Source organism: Martes martes (genome assembly GCF_963455335.1).
Source record: "Martes martes genome assembly, chromosome: 11".
Taxonomy (NCBI): Eukaryota; Metazoa; Chordata; class Mammalia; order Carnivora; family Mustelidae; genus Martes; species Martes martes.
Genome location: NC_137899.1, coordinates 80,341,815 through 80,355,391, shown reverse-complemented (window position 1 = coordinate 80,355,391; position 13,577 = coordinate 80,341,815). Strand labels below are relative to the sequence as shown.

At 37.6% G+C, this 13,577-nt stretch overlaps 1 protein-coding gene across 6 annotated transcripts in view; it reads left to right on the top strand.

Annotated features, from left to right (window-relative positions):
* CADPS2 (calcium dependent secretion activator 2) overlaps positions 1–13,577 on the top strand; it is a 526,208-nt gene that overhangs the window by 286,388 nt on the left and 226,243 nt on the right. The gene's annotated exons all lie outside the window — the stretch shown is intronic.

The following is a 13,577-nucleotide window of genomic DNA, read 5'->3' as shown; positions in this document are numbered from 1 at the left end:
TTGTATCTTGAAGATCTGTTGCTAGGTGCCGAAATATTAATGATCTCCAAATCCTTTTTACTGATTGACTGCTTTGTCATTTTGAAACAACTTTCCTTATCCCTTGTAATATACTTTGGTTTAAAATGTATTTTAGCCATCTCTGTGGCACCTGGGTGGCTCAGTGGGTTAAAGCCTCTGCCTTCGGCTCAGGTCATGATCCCAGGGTCCTGGTATCGAGTCCCGCATGGGGCTCCCTGCTCAGCGGAGAGCCTTCTTCCCCTCCCCCTTCTGCCTGCCTCTCTGCTTACTTGTAATTTCTGTCTGTCAAATAAATAAACTCTTTAAAAAAATAAAATCTATTTTAGCCATCCCAGATTTTTTAAACAAGTGTTAGCATATTATCTTTTTCCATCCTTTTTTCTATTTCTTTACTTTTAAAATATGTTTATTTAAGCAACATATAATTGGGTTTCTATTTCTTATTCGATCTGGCAATCTTTTAATCATTATTATGATTTATTGGTATGGTTAAGTTTAAATCTGTCACTTAGCTATTTGTTCTGTCTTTCCTGTCCTTTATTCTCCCCCTTTTTTTTCCTTTAGACTAATTGAACATTTTTATAGTTCTATTTTTTTCTTTGTTGACTTATCAATAACTTACTCTACGTGTTGCTTTAACTCATCACAGCCTAACTTCAAGTGATATTATAAGGCTATATTAGTGTGAAAAACTTACAATGATATATTTCCATTTCCTGTTGAAGGTGAGGCCTAGGACATAGTATCCTTTCACCAACATCTAATTGTTTCTGACCTACCATACATGTCCAGTTAATGTTGGGAAGATGAATGAACAAATGAATCTCTTGAGCTTTGCCTCATTCAGTTTCATTTCACCTGAGCAAACTTGGGGTAGACAGTAGCATAACGCCCTTTGTTTGAATGCCTGAGCTTCCTTACCAAGTGATAAACTGAAACAGTTGAAGGATAATATCTGGTTTAGATCCTACAGCAGAATGAGGTTCTACTAGGTTCAGCCCTTCTCTTTTAATACATGGAGGAAGCAGGTTAGAACTTCCTCAAGTCCATTAAGAACCTCCTCTTCTAGTTGCTGCATTAAGAAAAGAAGTTCCTGGGGTGCCTGGGTGGCTCAGTTGGTTGAGCGACTGCCTTCAGCTCAGGTCATGATCCCGGACTTCCAGGATTGAGTCCCACGTTGGGCTCCCAGCTCCTTGGGGAGTCTGCTTCTCCCTCTGACCTTCCCCTCTCTCATGCTCTCTCTCAAATAAATAAATAAAATATTAAAAAAAAAAAAAAAAAGAAAAGAAGTTCCTGTGCATCTTGGAGCTCTTCAAAGCCACTTAAGAATATTCACCTTCATGGTCTTTAGCACTCCTACACAAAAGCTAAGTACTTCTATTCCCTACTATTTATTACCTGTAGTGTTTGAGTAAAAAACAAATTGTTTTAAGTAAATTGTTTTAAGTAAAAGGTATAAGGTATAAGATTCAGATGGTTGAGCATCAGAAACTCGGAAGTTTAAAACCTGCTTCCAGAAGGTATTGGCTCTGTTAACATAGCCATGAGATCAAATGGAGGAGTCAACGTAGCTTCTCATTCTCTACCCTTTGTCCCCTACCACCCTCTGTCTTACCTTACCGTATACTAAATTATGTATCAAATATATTTAAGGATGCAGCTGGAGTTACTGAAGTTTAGACATAGTCTGTAACTTCTTCCCATCCTTCCATTGTATGTTCTGGATTAACAGAAATAAAATTGAGTTGGCTCTGAAAATTCTTACAGTACTTAAATCAATAGATAGATAAATACATACATATGTATTCTTACAGTATTTAATAACCCAAGCAAGAACAAAGCTACATTAGTCATTATAATGTTTGTAAAATAATTAAGGGAATAATTTGTTGGATTGAAGAAGGGGGGTATAACATTGGAAGTGTCTGTTGGCATCCTGAAGTAATTTTCCTTACTTATTCATTTAACTTCAGTGTCAAGTTATTTACATAACAACAGTAATGCCTATCTTTTAAGGGTGATGTGAGAATTAATTTAAATTTCACGAAGCACTTTGAGGCATTCAGTTGAAAGGTTCTTTATAAATGCCAGGCATTATTATAACCAGGCTAGTAAAAAGAAATGAGATAAAGCTACTCATGCAGTATCCTCTAATAGAAACTGTATTGGTAAGGAAATATAAAGGTTACTGCTATTCATAATTTATGGTGGAGGGGAATAGATCAAGAATAATAATGATGCTTTTCTGTCTAGATAAGTCTTAAAAAACACAGATGAGCTGTGATAGAATATATTGCTCCATCCAAGGAGAGGTAGGAAATCGACACCTTACAAGCAATAAAAGTGATGTATGAAGATGAATAAAGGTCACTATTTTTAATTGAGCCATAAAAAATATAGTGACAGCCTTGACTATGTCTTTCAAAATCTTCAAGAAAGACTTTGTAATAAAAGAAATAATCGTTGATCATTTGGGTATAAGAAACTTCAGATTTATTGGAAATACATGCATGGTGATTTTCATTCCAGAAACCAAAATAATCAGCCTCATTATTAATCACTTAAAAAATATACAGGAAAGGAAAGTTAAAACTTTAGCAAAATAAAAATTCAAAAGAATTCATCTAAGCAGAATGTTTCTGGGATGTGAGAGAAGTAATCACACACAAAAACCTCTTGTTAATCAGACAAAGCTACTGATAGAAGTCTGATTTTAAAAATATCTTTGAATCACATACTTGGCAGAAGAAATTTAAAAGGTAAATTTAGGTGGTTTTTTTTTAATCAAATCTCCACATTTCATGTTCTTTTATGATCAAATCTCAGCCTTTATTTTCTGTTTTAGTTTCCTATTGTGACTTTGACAAATTCCCCAAAACAACACAAATTTATTGTCTTACATTTGTGGAGGTCAGAAGTCCAAAAGGAATCTCAGTAAGCTGAAATCAAGATGTTGGTGGAGTGGAGTTCCTTTCCAGAGGATCTAAGGGAGAATGAAATTTATTTTTACCTTTTTAGCTTTTATTTTTTTTAAAGATTTTATTTATTTATTTGACAGAGATGACAAGAAGGCAGAGAGGCAAGCAGAGAGAGAGAGAGGGAAGCAGGCTCCCTGCTGAGCAGAGAGCCCGATGTGGGGCTCGATCCCAGGACCCTGGGGATCATGACCTGAGCTGAAGGAGAGGCTTCAACCCACTGAGCCCCCTACCTTTTTAGCTTTTAGAGACTCCTTGTATTCCTTGGCTCATGGCCCCTTTCCATGTCCAAAGCCATCACTGGCCAACTGAGAGTTTCTCACAACTCATGGCTCCCACACCCACTCTTCTACCTTCCTCCTCCCTAATAACTCTGGTCATTGTATTGGGTCCACCTGGATATCCTAGGATTATCTTCCTATTTTAAGGTTGGCTAATTAGCGATCTGAATTCCACCGGCTACCTCAATTATTTAAGGTAATCTATTCATAGTTTCCGGAGATTAGGATATTTTTGGGAAACTTACTCTACCTATCACAGGAATTTTTGGAAAGATGGGAGTTTCATAAATTTTTATAGTCTGGCCACATGTAATTGGCATACAAAATCTGGCCTACAAAATTATTACTACCATCATTTTCTGTTACCGGATTTGGCAAGCCTTTTTCTCTTTTCACCACAGTGAAATATCAATTTTAGGTTTGCATTTTTATTTCTAATTTCTCTGAGCATCTATCTATCCAGTCAGCCAACCAACAAATACTTGATAAGTGTCTACTCTAGGATATGAAGAGGAGTCATGGTGAAAAGGGCTTAATTGAAGATACCAGCTTACATTAACCTAGAAGCCATGAATGAGATACTCGAAGACAGAATAGCTCCTGGCTTCAGGGAGCATAGTCTCCTAAATGCATTCTAAGAGCCCCATCACAAAACGGTTCATTATGAAGTAGAGATGTCAGCAAAGTTTTAGGAATAATTTGTACACTTTGGTTTTTCTTTTCCGTACACTCTCCTCAGCCACCATCATGCAAATAACAAGGTTTTTAATCTCTATCTTTTAACAAGTTAATGTCAGGAGAAAGTACTGAATCTAGATATTTTTTCTTTTACTGTTTTATTTGAAAAGGACCTTATTTTAAAAAAAAAAGTACTATGTAGAAGGAAGGAGTTGAATGGTTCTCTGTCAAGCCAACTACACATTTGGTAAGGAGTTGGGAGTTTGATCAGTTCCATATTATAAATTCCAGGATTCTTTCCAACTTTGAAAATAAAGGGAACTGGATTTAGCCTACGGACAATGAAGTTGAAGGAAGACTTAAAGCTAATCTTTCGGTACACAAAAGAGCATTGTGTTAGTGAGAGTGAGCAGGTGTTCTTTGTTTCAACTAAGTAGGACAGGAAGCCGTGATATTAAATCGAAGGGGAAATAATTTAGACAAAGCAGCCTCAGGTGTATTAAAACACTGGAAAATGTTACTAAGGATGTAGATTTTTCTCAGAAAAATCTTTTGATTTATCTTCTCCACACACTGAAAATACAGAGGCTCTGATATTGGGGAAAATATATCCTAGTTATTAATAAGTGCTAAATACAAATTTATTGAAATCAAGTAAATTCAGTTAGTCTGTCTCTCAAGGTCATAGCTCTCAGAAAGGTACTTGGTACTTGAGAAGTTCACGTTGTAAACCTTAGCTAAAGTATAAAATCTTAGTCATTGCGAATCTTAGCTAAAGTGTAAAATCTCCAGCATTTCTCCAGGAAGAAGATAAAAAAAAGTCAGCTGAACCCAGAAAGTCAAGGTCTGAACCCAGAAAGGCAAGGTCTGTCATAGAGATAGCTCTACTTATCTGAGATGTTCCCTTACATGTGCCCTTAAAGAACTCTGTGTCTTAAGGACATCTGATTGTCAGCAAAAAGGATTTTAATCACAAATTGAAACATGATTCTAGCTAATAGCATTTTTACTCTCTATTTTAAGGATGTATTTTTAAGTCCAGTTCATCTCTCAGTTGGATGTTAAGATACCTCCCCACACCTCTGCTCTGGGATGTATACAGCTGGGTGATACGGGATTATTCTCTACTCAGGGGTATAAAAATTTTATTGTCATTCCCTGGCTGAAAAGCATCTTTTAATTGCATGTTATGGGATAACCTATAAACTCCTTAGCAAAACATGCTCCTTCACAGCCTATCCCCAGTCTTCCTTTCTGCTGTCATCTGTCAGTACCACTTCCCATCTCTTTACCCTCTGCGCCCTCCCTGGCTTTCTTGCCCCTACCTTTGCAAACAGTGCTTTTCTAGCCAAAGTGATCTTGGCCAGCTTGCCCTATCTTGATCACCTAAGAGTTAAAGGAAGTGCTTTCCTCTTCCTCAGATAGATTTTTGTTATTGTAACTGTCACAGTCTGGCCTCACATAACTTGCTGAGATCTTGAGTGGTTTCTCTGTTAAATCAAGCAATACCCTTTCCGTGTATACTGTGCTTACTTTCTCATTTGCCATTTGGTACTGTTGGCCTTTTCCTACTCCCTGAAACACTGTCCACCTTGAATACGGCACATCACATTCTGCTTTTTCTGCCTCTTTGGCCTCTAGTCTCAAATATAGAGTTCTCTTCCTAATTCTCAAAAGTTAGTGTTTCACTTTCTTTTCCGAAAAGTATTGTTGACTATATTCCCTAGGCTGTACTTTTTAATCTCTGTCACTTATTTTATAAATGGAGGTTTGTACCTCTTAATCCCCATCACTTTTTTGGCCCATATCCCTATCCACCACCCCTTGGCAACCACCAGTTCTCTGTATTTGAGAGTCTGGGTTTTTTCTGTTCTTTGTTCATTTCTTTTTTAGATTCCACATGTAAGTGAAGTCGTAGGGAATTTATCTTCCTCTAACTTATTTCATTAAACATATTGCTTTTAGGTCTACCCATGTTGTTTGAATGGCAAGCTCTTGTTCTTTTTTATGGCTGAGTAATATTCCATTGTGTATTTATACCACATCTTCCTCTGTCGTCTGTTGATGGACCCTGGGGTTGCTTTCATATCCTGGCTATTGTAAATAATGCAGTGAGAAATACAGGGATATGTATATCTTCTTGAATTAGTGTTTTTGTTTTCTTTGGATAAATACCCAGTAGTGGAATTACTAGATCATATGATAGTTCTATTTTTCTTTTTTTGAAGAACTGCCAGTCTTCTTTTCCACAGTGGTTGTACCTGTTTACATTCACAGTGCATGAAGGTTCCCTTTTCTCCACCTCCTTACCAACACTTACTTTGTATCTTTTTGAGCTTAGTTATTCTGGCAGGTGTGAGGTGATATCTCATTGTGGTTTTGGTTTGCATTTCCCTCATAATTAGTGATGTTGAGGATCTTTTCATCTGTCTGTCGGTGTTCTTATATGTTGATGAGATAGAGAATTGATGTGAGAGAAGATCTGATGAGCATTTGTACTGATTGAAGTCCTTACGGGGGGCAAGCAATAGTAGCTGACTAGGGGTAGGTTCAGGGAACAAAAAAAAGATCTGGCCAATTAAGCTTGGGGAAGGGCTTGAGAACTAAAGATAGTAGTTAAGAATATTAGCATAGGTTTGTGTGCCTTTTTCTAGAGGGCCACTCTTAAGGTGACTCAGTGCCAACAGCCTCATTTCTATGCCTCAATTTCTTCCCCATGTTTTGCCTTGTAATTCTTATGTGTTCTTTGAGACTCCCAAATGGAAATAATTTCCCTATGCATTTTATCCTGATTTCTTCCAGAATTGGTGGTTGTACCATTTTTTGAGCTAGAATTGTATCAAGTATATCTCTATCTTAAGACTAAAATGCAAGTATTGTGGTCACAGACATTTTTTCTTCCTCTAGGCTAACAGATATTTATAGAAAAGGGCAATGAATTGCTTACCTAGCCCCAGGGCCTATTAAGCTCCCCTAGTTCTGGATTTTTCCTCCCTTAGTTTTTACATTTTTTAGACCTTTATTGAAATCACTTAGAAATTTAGAAGGCCTTTAATGTATAGGTCACAAAGTTAAAGTAATGTGAAATGTGCACAAATGCACATGGCTTGGCTTTAATATTTTAATAGGAGAACAGTATAGGGGTATCAGCTTGTGTTCAGATCCCATGAACCTCATATTACTCTAAACACTATGTATATGTGTGTATGTATATAATATATAATATCTATAGTATATAGTATATAATACACACACACACACACATATACATATATATATATATATTTTTTTTTTTACACTTCATTCTTAAGGGGTTTTTTTTTGTATATTAAATTTGACAGTTTTAAACAAAGCCTAAAAAAAAGTTGTGTTTTTCATTACACCTCAGCAAAGATGGCAAGTAATGTTGACATTTTATTATGAAGAAGATAGGTTGGTTTTATATCTAAGGTAAAAAAAAAGATAAAGAATAATAAAATGTGTCCTGCTAAGTGACAGGACATTTAAAATGTTAGTGACATTTAAAATGTTAATAAACTAGAAGAAGCAGAAATAAGTATAGCAAGTTCAGAGAAATGAATAGCAAAGAATAGGCAACTTTGCTAAATAATAGAAGAAGCTAAATATTTTGCACAGAACTATAATTAATTTAGATGTAAACCTGGAATATAGCAGAATCCTTAGTTAATTTTTATATCTGTTAAATATTTTAGTTCCTGTGCCAAGTCCTATTCAGTTACAACTGCCTATCTTAAAATTTTTAAGCACTTAGCTGTGAAAGAAGACCTATGATGCCAAACTCTGTTCATATACTACTTAGGATACTACTAAGTGCTCCAACAAACATTTCACTAGTTCAAAAGAGTAATACCTGCCCGACAGTTCCCATTGGGTGTTCCTGATAGTTGAGGTAGATTTCCTCCATTTGGTGATTCAGGGCTGTAGTTTCTTCCATTTTATTTTATGGCTCTCATTTCCTAGAGCATCGGAGTTCTCTGCATTTGGCTAGCAGATGAGCAAAAAGGGATGAAGAAGGCATACCTATATCTTCATTATTTTTGCCCAAAGTGACACTTACCACTTCTCTTCATGTTCCATTAGCTAGAACTGTCATGTATCCCTACTTAGATGTAAAGAGGAGCTAGAAAATACATTCTCTGCCTTACTGACTGATTCTAGCAACAGCTCTATGCTAGTGAAAGCACGAATCCCAGTAAACAGATGCTCAGCTCTAGTTTGCCCCTGTAGCCAAATATGAGAATAGTTGTGTTACCCTTCCTCCTACACGTAGAACACATTCACTTCAACTCAAGGGAATCCACCCGACGTCTCCTCCAGGCCAGAATCCAGCATCTCCAATAGGTCCAACCCTGGTGACCTATGAACTAAAATTCCTGTTAACTACCCACTGCTCCACCTCCCCCTCCCCACCCTGTCCTAGCAGCAATCCAGGATACAGACACAGGAGAGCCACAACCAAGTAGCCCATTTGGGGAAAAGAAAAAAAAAAAAAAAAAGGTAAAATGGAAAATACCTAGGAATGATTGTCCAGGGACAAGACTGAAATCCTGTCCTGGCAGTGTTCAGGATCTCTTGATTAGACCCTTGTTCTATTTCTGAAAAAGAACTCCTTTGTCCTTTATTTCTCCTGGCCCTTTGGCCTCTACTCATTGGGAGCTGCGGCTTCTCTGTTACCATCTGTGGGACCATCATGTAGATGACCATGACCACTTCATGGATGTGCAATTTGGGGACCTGGAACCTTGTTTACAGTCATTGTTCAGACTAAGTTCAGGGTTTATCCATCAGTACAGTTCTTTTGGAAACAATGCATTTCATACTATGGACCTCCATTTGTTACATGTGTCAGTGTTTGTCCGGAAAACAGACAATTCTAATTCTAGGTCTTTCAAAAGGAAGAAATGTAACACAGGGTATCAGCTTCACATGTGATAGAACAGAGCCACTAAAGAAATGACAGTGCAGAAACCCAGAGACTGACAGAATCAGAAAACTTGGCCCATCGTCGGGATAGAAGGGCAGCAAGAGGAAGTAAGATCATCAGAGTATCTGAGCTCTTAGCTCTGAGCTCCCTGAGGGATCTGAGCCATCCGTAGTTTTCACCTTGGAGTGTCCCCACATAATGGGCCCTCAAAGGTTTAAATGAGCAGAGATAAGCAGTAAATCCTTCCACTGACTTCACTTAGAAGTACCCATTAGGAAACTAAAATGCGGCAGGAATGAATGATGATATTCAATAGTGAGATGATCCTTAGTTTGTGGATCAGATGCTATTAGTTGTTTTGGGACCTTATTCAGTAACCTGTCATCAGCATTTAAAGAATGAGAAAATTGTCCAATGTCTTCATTTAAATATTCTCATCTATATAAGACTTGGAGTTTGGAACAGTACCAATTTTGTGTAAACATAGAAGAAAGAATTAAAAAAAAGGATAAAGTCTGTAGGTGGCTCATGCCAAAATAAATTTGGGGGTGGGGGGAAGGATGTGGTAGGGAGAACAAGAAAAAGCTTCCCAGAATTGCTAGGGAAATGGCAGCTCTAGCTTTAGGGATGGATATACAGCTCTTCGCCTTTGTTTTTGGTTATTTTATTTTATTTTTGTTTTTGTTTTGGGGGGGTTTGTTTTTGTTTGTTTTGTTTTGGATTTTTTTTTTTTTGGCATCTTCCTCTAAGCTGATAACGACATTGTTTTGTCTACTGGTGTGAGCCAAAAATTATCACTTGTTTTTAACTGTCATTTAAGAAAGAATCTATAAAATATTCCGTTGGCTATTTTAGCTGTCACAAGGGATTAATTCTATAATAACACTTTTTAAAATATCACAAATGCCATTTTATCTGTTACTGGATGTGCCTTTATATGCTTAAGTGTATAGACATGCTGGATTCAACTCAGCTGTGGCTTTTAGGATAGGCTTGAGGAAAGGCTCAAAATAGCCGTTGCATTTAACAAGTTGGAAGTTGAGAATAGTTTAAGAAGCTTTTATGACTGCTGTCTTTCCTAGAGAGAAAAAGAGCTTTGCTTCAAAATTTCTCTGTGAATAGTTCCACTTATACATGGAAATGAAGACTTTTGTTTTTTGGCAGAACGTGCCAAATTCAGTTGCCGTGTTTTGTTTTTCAGAACATTTTAGTATACCTGAGCATTATAATTCTTCCATTTACACAGAAATTTCAAGTTTGTTTACTTTTCACACTGGCATAAAATAAGAATGGCTTAAAATACACACTGCCTTTCATATCTTTATGCTTCAGAATATAGTCCTCCCACTTAAAAATATCAAGGCTTGGATACAGGCCATGTCTAAATAATGTTATGACTGACTAAAGAGGGGAAAATACATCATTTTATGTACAGACAGACCTCAGGGATGCTGTGAGTTTAGTTCCAGAGTTCTGCAATAAAATGGATATCCTGAAAAAGTGAGTCAAATGATTTTTTTTGGTTTCTCAGTGCACATAAAAGTTATATTTACACTATACTGTAATCTTCTATGTCTGTGATAACATTGTCTTTAAAAAGTACATAACCTTAATTTAAAAATACTTACTGCTAAAAATGCTAACCAGTATCTAAGCTTTCAGGAAATTGTCATCTTTTCGCTGGTGGAGGATCTTGCCTTGAGGTCGATGATTACTGACTGATCAGGGTGGCAGTTCCTGAAGGTTGGGTCGGCCATGGTAACTTAAATTAAGACCACACAAAGTTTGCTGTCATTGATCAACTCTTCCTTTCACGAATGATTTCTCTAGCATGCGATGCTATCATTTGCTAGCATTTTACAAACAGTAGAACTTCCTTCAGAATTAGAATCAGTCCTCTCAAACCCTGCCACTGCTTTACCAACTGAGTCTGTGTAATAGTCTAAATCCTTGTTGTGAATTCAGTCTCCACAGCATCTTCAGCAGGAGGAATTTCCATCGCAAACCACTTCCGTCACTCGCCCACAAGAAGTACCTCTTTACCTCCTAACGTGTTACCAGAGACTGCAGCCATTTGTTGTGTCACTTGAACACAACAAGTGAAAACAAAGACGAAGAGCTGTATATCCACCCCTAAAGCTAGAGCTGCCATTTCCCTAGCAATTCTGGGAAGCTTTTTCTTGTTCTCCCTACCACATCCTTTTTCCCTCCAAATTTATTTTGGCATGAGCAACCTACAGACTTTATCCCTTTTTAACTCTTCCTTCTATGTTTACACAAAATTTGGTACTGTTCCAAACTCCAAAAGTCTTATACAGATGAGAATATTTAAATGAAGACATTGGACAATTTTCTCATTCTTTAAAGGCTGATGATAGGTTACTGAATAAGGTCCCAAAACAACTAATAGCATCTGATCCACAAACTAAGGATCATCTCACTATTGAATATCATCATTCATTCCTGCCGCATTTTAGTTTCCTAATGGGTACTTCTAAGTGAAGTCAGTGGAAGGATTTACCGTGGCAGGGTAATTAATTGGCCTAAGTCCAATGTTGTTGTATCTCAGGGAACAATTGTTCAGTCATATCTTTAGGTACTACGTCTGGTTCTCTTGCTGTTTGCACCACATCTGCAGTACTTCCTCCACTGAAGTCTTGAAATCTCCCAACATCATCCAGGAGAATTGGAATCAGCTGCTTCCAAATTCTTGCTCCTGTGGATATTTTGACTTCCCATGAGTCATAAATGTAAATGTTCTTAATGGCATCTAGAATGGTGAACCCTTTCCAAAAGGTTTTCTCTTTGCCTTGCCCGGATCCATCAAAGTCATCATTCTCTATGGCAGCTTTAGCCTTACAAAGTGTGTTTCCTACATAAGACTTCAAAGTGAAAATCACTCCTCGATCCATGGGCTGCAGGATGGTTGCTGTGTTAGCAAGCATGGAAAGGACACTAATCTCATTGTCCATCATTGGACAATCACTAATCACCATTGTCCATCAGACCTCTTGGGTGACCAGGTGCATTGCCACTAAGCAGTAGACATTCCAAAAGGAATCTTTTTTCTGAGCAGTAGATCTCATCAGTGGACTTAAAATAGCCAGTAAACCATGTTGTAAACAGATGTGCTGTTATCAAGGCTTTGTTATTCCAGGTATAGAGCTCAAGCAGAGCAGATTTAGTATCATTCTTGGAATTTTTGGAATGGTAGGGATTTTTGGAAGGGTAGGTAAATGAGCTTTAGCTTCAATTTAAAGTCACCAGCTACATCAGCCCCTAATAAGAGGGAGTCCACCTCTCCTTTTGATGCTTTAAAGCCAGTAATTGACTTCTCCTCTCTAGCTATGAAAGTCCAAGATGACCTCTTCTTCCAACATAAGACTGTTTTGTGTGCATTGAAAATGTGTTGTTTAGTGTTGTCACTTTTATTACTCAGATCTTCAGATAACTTGCTGGGGCTTCTACATCAGCACTAACTGCTTCACCTTGTACTTCTATGTTATGGAGATGGCTTCTTTCCTCAACCCCCATGAAACAACCTCTGCTAGCTTCAGACTTTCCTTCTGTAGCTTCTTTGCCTCTCTTAGCCATCAGAGAATTGAAGAAAGTTAGGGTCTTGCTCTGGATTAGGCTCTGGCTTTGGGGAATGTTGTGACTTATTTGATCTTCTTTCCCAACCAGTAAAACTTTCTCTATATTAGCAATAAAGCTCTTTTGCTTTTTATCACTTATGCATGCACTAGAGTACACTTTTAATTTCCTTCAAGAACTTTTCCTTGATGATGACAACTTGGCCCAAGAGACCTAGCCTTCAGCCTGTCTTGGCTTCTGACATGCCTTCCTCACTAAGCCTTGTGATTTCTAGTTTTTTATTTTAAGTGAGACATGTGACTCCTCCTTTAACTTGAACGCTCAGAGGCTATCGTAAGGTTATTACCTTAATTTCAATATTGTTGTGTCTCAGGGAACAGGGAGACCCAAGAAGAGGGAGAGATACAGCATAATAATCAATTGGTAAAGCAGTCAGAAAACACATTTATGAACACACATTTAAGTTTGCTGTCCTACCTGAGCATGGTTAGTGAAGCCCCAAAACAATTACAGTAGTAACATCATAGTTTTTCACTAATCACAGATCACTGTAACAAATTGAATAATAACGTTAAAATTTGGGGCGCCTGGGTGGCTCAGAGGGTTAAGCCTCTGCCTTTGGCTCAGGTCATGGTCCCAGGGTCCTGGGATCGAGCCCCACATCGGGCTCTCTACTCAGCTGGGAGCCTGCTTCCCCACCCCCAACCTGCATCTCTGCCTGCTTGTGATCTCTCTCTCTCTCTCTCTCTCTCAAATAGATAAATAAATAAAATCTTAAAAAAAAAAAAGTAAAAATTTGAAACATTTTGAGAATTACTAAAAGGTGACAGAAATGCAAGGTAAGCAGATGCTGTTGGCCTAACGGCGCCAGGAGGCCTACTCGGGCAGGGTCTCCACAGTCCTTCAATATGCAAAATGCAGGCTCTGTGAAGAACAATGAAGTGAAATGTAGTAAGATGAGGTATGCTTGTATATGGCATGTAATATCTGAAGAGAAAGCTTTTTTTCTGTGTTGGCTTTGTAAAGCTATAGAGTTGGGAAATAATCATTTGGTAATTTGGAAGTTTTGCTAAAAATAATTAC